The following is an 8,507-nucleotide window of genomic DNA, read 5'->3' on the forward strand; positions in this document are numbered from 1 at the left end:
AAAAACTTGAGCCCAGTTGTGGGACAGACTCCTGGAGGAGCGGGATACAATCCCTCCAGAGCGGGGTTCGATCCCTCCAGAGCGGGGTACAATCCCTCCAGAGCGGGGTACGATCCCTCCAGAGCGGGGTTCGATCCCTCCAGAGCGGGGTTCGATCCCTCCAGAGCGGGGTTCGATCCCTCCAGAGCGGGGTACGATCCCTCCAGAGCGGGGTTCGATCCCTCCAGAGCGGGGTGCGATCCCTCCAGAGCGGGGTACGATCCCACCAGAACGGGGTACAGTCCCTACAGAGCGGGGTACAGTCCCTACAGAGCGGGGTTCAATCCCTCCTGACATCTTCAGGCATCCAGGGCAGTCTAAGTCATGCTGGCCCCAGGAGGCAGGTGGGGGAGTCATAGTGAAGACACCAGTGAGGGTATTGCTGCTGGAAAGTTGTTTGAATAGCGCCATAGAACAGGGAAGTATCACTGTGCATAAAGAGGCACTGTATTTTTATTCAATTGAACCCCCTCTACCACCACGATCAAGCGCTCCGTGGTCATGAGATCAAATACTGGAAGGATGTTTAGTGATCGAGCGGAACGTCCTGCAGATCAAATTCGACGTGTGGAAACAGTCCCACCTCTTTAACCCAGCAGACCCCTGCCACCCACTTCCTCACGAGTTCAGACCAGCACACAAGGCAATCGCTTGCTGTCCCAGGAAGCAGCTCTCCGGGGTGCCAGGTTTGGGCAGATTGGCAGGGATTCAAAGAGCCGGGGAGTGATTAATCCAGGGAGCAGGTTGTGAATGAATTGCTCAGCGCCGGCACTCCCGCAGCTCGCGCTGTCGCCTCGGTCTCACTCCCCACCCTTTTAAATGCCTCAGACTGAAGGATCTGCTGTTTTCAACTCTTCCCTTAATGGCTGGGAATTAAGAGAGAAATAAAATCGTGGAGGCTGCCCATTTGAAAGCCCCTGGATTGTGAGTTAAACCCTCTCCAATCCACACCCTTCGCATGCACTGAACACACAGTTTATCTATGCAGAAAGGAACCAGAAAAGTTGGTTCCTTGCTCACTTAGAATACCCTTGACTTATTATTTATTAAATCATAACTCAAAAGCACAATTGCAGATTGTTATAGCAAAGTACCCTCCCAGTGAAAGCGACCCCTTGGTGGGGGGCGGGGGCGTTGCGGGCCCCCCCTGCCCCGGCCCGGCCCTGCCCGGGGAGTGGCGGGGCCGGGACCCCGCCCCGCGCCCGCCCTGACGGTGCCCGGGCCCACAGACTGTTGACAGATCTATGAGAATAATTTGCAAGTGCAAAACTTGTGTGGGAGTGAATAGCGAACACTTTATTGAAAGCCCCAGCAGCACACCCAGCTCTCACAAAGCTGGAGCCCTGAGACCACACAGCGCAGTGAGCAGGACTGTGACGAGCTGCTTTAGGAGCAGTGAGCTGTGCAGGGGGCAGCTGGCAAAGACAGTTCAGCAGGGTCTCGTTTGTCTCATCAGTCAGCAGCTGCAATTCCGGCAGCAGCAGCAGATTAAGACAGTGAGGTATCACTTGCACACTGGCCTCGCTCACACTCTCTCCCTGCCTGGCAATGAAGGGAACAAATGAGTCCTTGTCTGAGAGAGCTCTCGGTTTCCTTTCCTTTGTTCTGCTGTCAAAGAGCAGCGGGCAGACCTCTCTGTGAGGGAAGGTAAAGGGGAGGGGGATCAGGTATGAAGGAAACATGTTTCTGAAGAAACATTCCTTCAGATTTATTAGAGCAACCGTGCACCGTGCCTTTACCAGGGGAGACCCTCGGGACCTCTACCAATCCAGTTTGGGCTCTAGGAAGCACGCTAAAGTGGTTTGCTTCTAAGTTTTCTTGCTTGAGTATGGAATTATCTCCTCTTTAGCTCAGTGTTCCCAGAGTATTTGGCCTCTGAATGTTCAATTAATTAAAGGGCTTGGGCACCAAACAAGTGAGCCTGTACTCCAAAACAGAGCAGTTGTGTGCATTGGCATCCAGACTAAACAAATAAACTGGCCAAGGACTGCAGAACGAGGGCTGCCATTTCACCCAGAACTTCAACAAACACTTTAGTCTTGCTGACTTTTAAGTTTTACCTTCTAACATTACAAGGCCTGCTGTCTGGTGCTGCTTCCCTCTCTCTGTCACACACTCCAACTCTCCCTCCCTCCCTCCCTCTCTCTGTCACACACTCCGATTCCCCCTTCCTCCCTCCGTCCGTCCCTCTCTCTGTTGCACACTCTGACTCCCTTTCCCTCCCTCTGTCCCTCACTCCGACTCCCTCTCCCTCCCTCCATCCCTCTCTCTCACACACTCCGACTCCCACTCCCTCTGTCCCTCTCCTTGTCACACACTCCGACTCCCCCTTCCTCCCTCCCTCTCTCTGTCACACACTCCGACTCCCCCTCCCTCCCTCCCTCTCTCTGTCACACACTCCGACCCCCCCTCCCTCTCTTCCTCTCTCTGTCACACACTCCGAATCGCTCTCCCTCCCTCTCCCTCTCACACACTCCCGACTCCCCCTCCCTCCCTCTCAGTCACATACTCCCGACTCCACATGCCTTGGAAACAGGTTTTCTTTTTTGGGATGTGTAGAACTGCCGTGACCAGCGAGACAGGCAGTGGGCCACGGCTCAGCTGGAATGCATGCAGCTCATCAGCTGATAAGGACTTAGAGCCAAGCTGAGAGAGAAGAAAGTGAGAGAGAGAGATACAGAGAGGGTATGAATGGGATCTGAAGACAGCGCTGTAAACACAAGAAAGAGAGATAGAGAATAGAATAGGAGAAGAGAGAAAAGCCAGCCTGATGCCTCTTTGCATTTCATTTGCATACCCGGCCGTATCACCCAATCGGATTGGGAGCAAAGCCCAGGACTTAGGACAGGAATAAAGAGACAAAAAAAGAAATGCCTTTGCTGCTCTCATCCCTCTCCGATAATACCTCTTGTGTTTTTCTTTTCTCTTCCTCTTCTTTCTATAAGTAGATGCTGCCCGAAAAGCCAGTGAAAAGCGACACCTCGGCACGCTGCGAGTCGCAGATAGACACGGCGAGGGAAAGGCTGAAAAGACAGCTTTAGCTTCTCAGGTTCAATCTCTTGTTGTAAGAAGGGAGAGGGAAAGGGATAGAGAGAAAGAGACAGAGACAGACAGACACACAACACACACACACAGGTTGTCATGGATATTTCATCGCTTTGCATTTCCTCACACGTTTGTGTTTCAACAAAACACACTAGTAACTTTCATCCCTGTAGAGATTCCTCTCATCCAAGTGTCAGCGCCCCCTGCAGGTCAAGCTTTCATTCTCTTTTCTGTTGTGAGCTCCACCAACATCACATTCATTTTTAGATTTACTGTTTCCGTTTAGTAAACAATGATTTTACTGTAGATGCAGGCTACCATACCTGCTGCACAGAGTTATACATTTAGAAAGAAAACTACAGTCCCATGGCTTGGTGCGGGACTGCACAGCCAGATTTCCATTGTTTTTTTAAAACAGACTCCATTTACAGATCATGCCGGGTTCCAGATTTTAGACGCTATCAAACCACCAGATTGGATAGTGATTTGGGTCGGGACCACAGAATGATGCCGGACTGCACAGAGTGTAGGTTTAGAGAGGTCCTGGATTTCACTGGTTTTACTGGAAATGCCGAAGAATCTAAACCTCAAAGTGCAGAACGCTTGAAATTGCTTCTAAATTATTCTGCTGGACCTTTGACTCCAATCACAAGGCTCATATAAACCAGAGTCGCTGGCTTGATCTCTAACTCAAAAAGTGATTACAAATGACTGAAAAGGGTTGTTCATGGCTGTATTTGAGAGTGTGTGTGTGGAGAGTGGGGTCGGGTCGGGGGGTCCAGCCTCTCTCCAGACGCTCTGCTCTGATAAAGAGATCCTCACCCCCCCAGGTCACTCTACCCAGGCCTCTCAGAGACCGAGTGCTGCTGACCCCTCCCAATAATCCCCCACACAAAGGAGGGGCTTACTTTCAATCCCTGCGATCTTTTCTATTATCACTGTCATTAATATTATTGTGATGATGAACTCTATCAGCGCTCTTGAACTGTCACAATACACCCTGAACAATGGGAAGGACGGGGGCTGCTTTATCAGAAAGGGTAGAACATAAAGAGCCAGATAGAAAACAGAACTAAAAATCTACTGTTTTCATATCACTGCTCTCCAGCATCAATTATTTTAGCATCTTTACTCGTTTGTACCAAGAAACCTACCCAGTGTCCAGACACTCCCCTGTAAATAGAGTCGTGTTGTGCAGACAGCGCTGGTATCAGACCTCCTTTCTAACACTACGGGTGCATTATTGATTTTTGTATTATTGTGGATCCATGGTATTAGAGACCCCTGATCCCCCTCCTGCTGGTTGCTGTCACGCTCCGTCCAGCTCCCTCCATCCCGCTCCCTCCATCCCGCTCCCTCCCTCATGCTTGCTCCGTCCCACTCCCTCCATCCCGCTCCCTACCTCACGCTCCCTCCGTCCCGCTTGTTCCGTCCCGCTCCCTCCGTCCCGCTCACTCCATCCCGCTCACTCCGTCACGCTCCCTCCGTCCCGCTCGCTCTGTCACGCTCCGTCCCGCTCCCTCCATCCCACTCCCTCCCTCACGCTCGCTCCATCCCACTCCCTCCATCCCGCTCCCTCCATCACGCTCGCTCCGTCACGCTCGCTCCGTCCCGCTCCCTCCGTCCCGCTCGCTCCGTCCTGCTCCCTCCATCCCGCTCGCTCTGCCACGCTCGCTCTGTCCCACTCCCTCCATCCCGCTCCCTCCATCCTGCTCGCTCTGCCACGCTCGCTCTGTCCCGTTCCCTCCCTCACGCTCGCTCCGTCACGCTCGCTCTGTCCCACTCCCTCCATCCCGCTCCCTCCATCCCGCTCGCTCTGCCACGCTCGCTCTGTCCCGCTCCCTCCCTCACGCTCGCTCCGTCACGCACGCTCCGTCCCGCTCCCTCTGTCCTGCTCGCTCCGTCCTGCTCCCTCCATCCCGCTCGCTCTGCCACGCTCGCTCTGTCCCGTTCCCTCCCTCACGCTCGCTCCGTCACGCACGCTCCGTCCCGCTCCCTCCCTCACGCTCGATCCATCACGCTCGCTCTGTCCCACTCCCTCCATCCCGCTCCCTCCCTCACGCTCCCTTCCTCACGCTCGCTCCGTCCCGCTCCCTCCGTCATGCTCCCTCTGTTACTCATTGCTCCGTCCCGCTTGCTCCATCCCGCTCACTCCATCACGCTCCCTCCGTCCCACTCGCTCCGTCCCTCTCCCTCTGTCCAGCTTGCTCCATCATACTCTGTCCCGCTCCGTCTCGCTCCCTTGTCCCGCTTGCTCCGTCCCGCTTTCTCCGTCCCATTCCCTCGTCCCGCTCGCTGTCACAAAGACAGAATAAACCAGGGACTGAAGGCTCCAATTTAGGGGATGTAATTTCAAACAAATGCCCTTGGGATAACAAACCCCCCCCCCCCCCAAAAAAAAACCTTTGAGCCATTCCAGCCAAATTAGACACACCTGAGTGTTGTGACCTCTGGTGGTCCTGAAGCTCAGGTGTGAGTCATTATTAGACTCTGCTTGTAAGACTAGTAGTGTCTCAAACTGCTTTGCAATGGGGCTCCTGATTCCAGCATTCAGAGACAAAGCTTCCTTCGCTACCCTGGAACAGCAGAGCATCAAAATCTTGAGGACGCACACCTCGTCGGCTTGGACTGTTAATTCTTTACAATACAAGAGTCCACTTGATTATTATTTCTCTGCCAGTTGGTAGTCTATTGTGCACGAGACGATGCTAAAGCAAAATAACACGGGCCTCAAGGCTCTGAAATCTGTAGCTTTGATTGACTGAGAGCGGCTTCGTGATTAACAATCCATCTCTCTGTGCTTGATTACCAGGCTGTTTATTCATCAGTCCCAGTGCTTGCTGGAGGACACGGGTTCAAATCCGTTCATTCTAATGCTTTATGTCTGCAGGGGAGGATCTGGGGTATTATTATTATTATTATTATTATTATTATTATTATTATTAATAGCGATGATAATAACAGCAGTGGTATTGCAAGAGGAAGCTCACCTAGCCACACGTTCTTCATTGGCTAACTCCTCCCAGGATCCTGGCTGGGAGCTCGGAGAGAACAAACAGGGTGTCATCGATCTATGGAGCGGGCAGGACTGATCACAGACAGTTCACCAGAAAAGGCTACACTAGGGGGTGCTGTGGTTCAGTGGCAGTGGAAGGGATGCTTCTTTTCAGCAAGGATGGCAAACAAAAATCTTTCTCGATTGCTGAACTCTCACACAGCGGGTGAGAATGGAAGAACACGAGCATTTACAAACATAAGGAGGCTCTTCAGCTGATTGATTAAAACAACAAGCAGGGTCTTGAAAGATCCAACGATTCAACAGTAACAACATGGCTAGGCAACCCTGGGTGGCGCATTCCATAACCTCACCTTAACAAGTCTGTGTGAAGAAGTGTCTCCTAGCCTCTGTCCCAAGTCTGTCCCCAAGTAATCTTCCAGCTGTGTCCTCTGATCCTGCTTTCTGTGCTGCAGTAACGGTCAGGGTTAACTTTGTCACCTCCTTTTAAGTTTGCTGTCAAATCCACCATTCTTCTTTCTTCTAGGCTAAGTAGATTTAGTTTCTTCAAACAATCTTCATAGTAGTCTCTTTGCTTGATGAAAGAGAAGTTTAAAAAGATGAAAACTAAAGTTTAAAAATAGTTAGTATAGTGGAATGTCGGACAGAATCACTTTTTTGATTACTTTTAAGATTGGATCCTGATATTGGAACTGGGTATCCTGAATCCCCTTTTATCAAGAGTGTCTGCCTAACAGGAAGCAGCTACAAGAGTGTTCAAAACAACTCGCGCTTGGAAAAGGCTGTGCAGTCAAAGGCTGCCTTGAGTCAACGTTGACAGTTGGAACAGAAAATACTGGAAGATGAACTGCACTGCAGCTTCGCTGTGTTCAGACTCTTGTAACAGTATTTAATACATGTGCTTCCAACAAAATCTACGATCGGGAAAATAACTTTAGTTACATGCATGTCCTCGTGTGACCAGTCTCTTGATACATGCATGTCCTTATGTGACCAGTCTCTTGATACATGCATGTCCTTGTGTGACCAGTCTCTTGATACTTGCATGTCCTCGTGTGACCAGTCTCTTGATACTTGCATGTCCTCGTGTGACCAGTCTCTTGATACTTGCATGTCCTCGTGTGACCAGTCTCTTGATACATGCATGTCCTTGTGTGACCAGTCTCTTGATACATGCATGTCCTTATGTGACCAGTCTCTTGATACATGCATGTCCTTGTGTGACCAGTATCTTGATACATGCATGTCCTTGTGTGACCAGTCTCTTGATACATGCATGTCCTTATGTGACCAGTCTCTTGATACATGCATGTCCTCGTGTGACCAGTCTCTTGATACTTGCATGTCCTCGTGTGACCAGTCTCTTGATACTTGCATGTCCTCGTGTGACCAGTCTCTTGATACATGCATGTCCTTGTGTGACCAGTCTCTTGATACATGCATGTCCTTATGTGACCAGTCTCTTGTTACATGCATGTCCTCATGTGCAGGGTTGAGATTCGTTCTTCCCCAGTGAGAGCAGGGTAAGAAGATTCTCTTTTTAAGATGTGCTGCAGTTTAGGACGTTGAAAGAGAAGCGGGGGAGTTTATCAGAGCCGCGGATGAACCCTTTGTGATGAAGTTGCTCTTGATGATTTGCATTCACGGCACCCCGGCATCAGTAATGGAAGGGCATGATTCCTTTCGGAAGGATATGAACGCTGATGAAGCCGCGGTGCCATGGGGGATTAGAGCCATTTCCACCTCGGATACGAGCGGCAACGCAATCCATTACCACACAGGAGATTACTCTCCCAAATTACTTTCACACCTCAAACTCCCCCATCACGAGACAGGGGGCAGCCGTGGGACAGCCTGGGGGAACACACACAAGAGAGAGGGGAGGAGAGGGAGGTAGAGAGCGCTTATGAATAGGAAGAGGAAGAAAGAATGAGGGAGAGAGGGAATGCATGTAAAAAAAAAGACTGAGGACGAGGGAGGGAAGGGAGAGGAAACACGAGAGATCATCAAAGAGGGAGGAAGGGGGAGTCGTAGCAAGCTCACGGGTTGTCAGTCAGACCCCCCAAATAGAAGGACCCCCCTCCTCCCCTCCCAATTCTCAAGTTTGTTGTGTGTCATTTACCCAGCTCTGCTAATGAGACAGTGTCACAAATGATCACACAGAGGCCTCAGTGCAAGACCACACATTAAACAATTAAAAACTAAACTTGGTGGGACTAACAGAGGGCTGACACTGCACTGGGGGGAGTCAGGTGACCTTGTCACTTTATAATTCCTGTTAACTGTGTGGCCTGCCAGCGCCGAGGCTGTGCGAGGTGACTGTTACTGGCACACGCTGCCTAGAACACAATGCTGCACTACAGCAGCTATAGTCAGCAACACCAAACACGAGGTGGGATTACATTAC

This window comes from Polyodon spathula, chromosome 17 (genome assembly GCF_017654505.1).
Source record: "Polyodon spathula isolate WHYD16114869_AA chromosome 17, ASM1765450v1, whole genome shotgun sequence".
NCBI classification, from domain to species: domain Eukaryota; kingdom Metazoa; phylum Chordata; class Actinopteri; order Acipenseriformes; family Polyodontidae; genus Polyodon; species Polyodon spathula.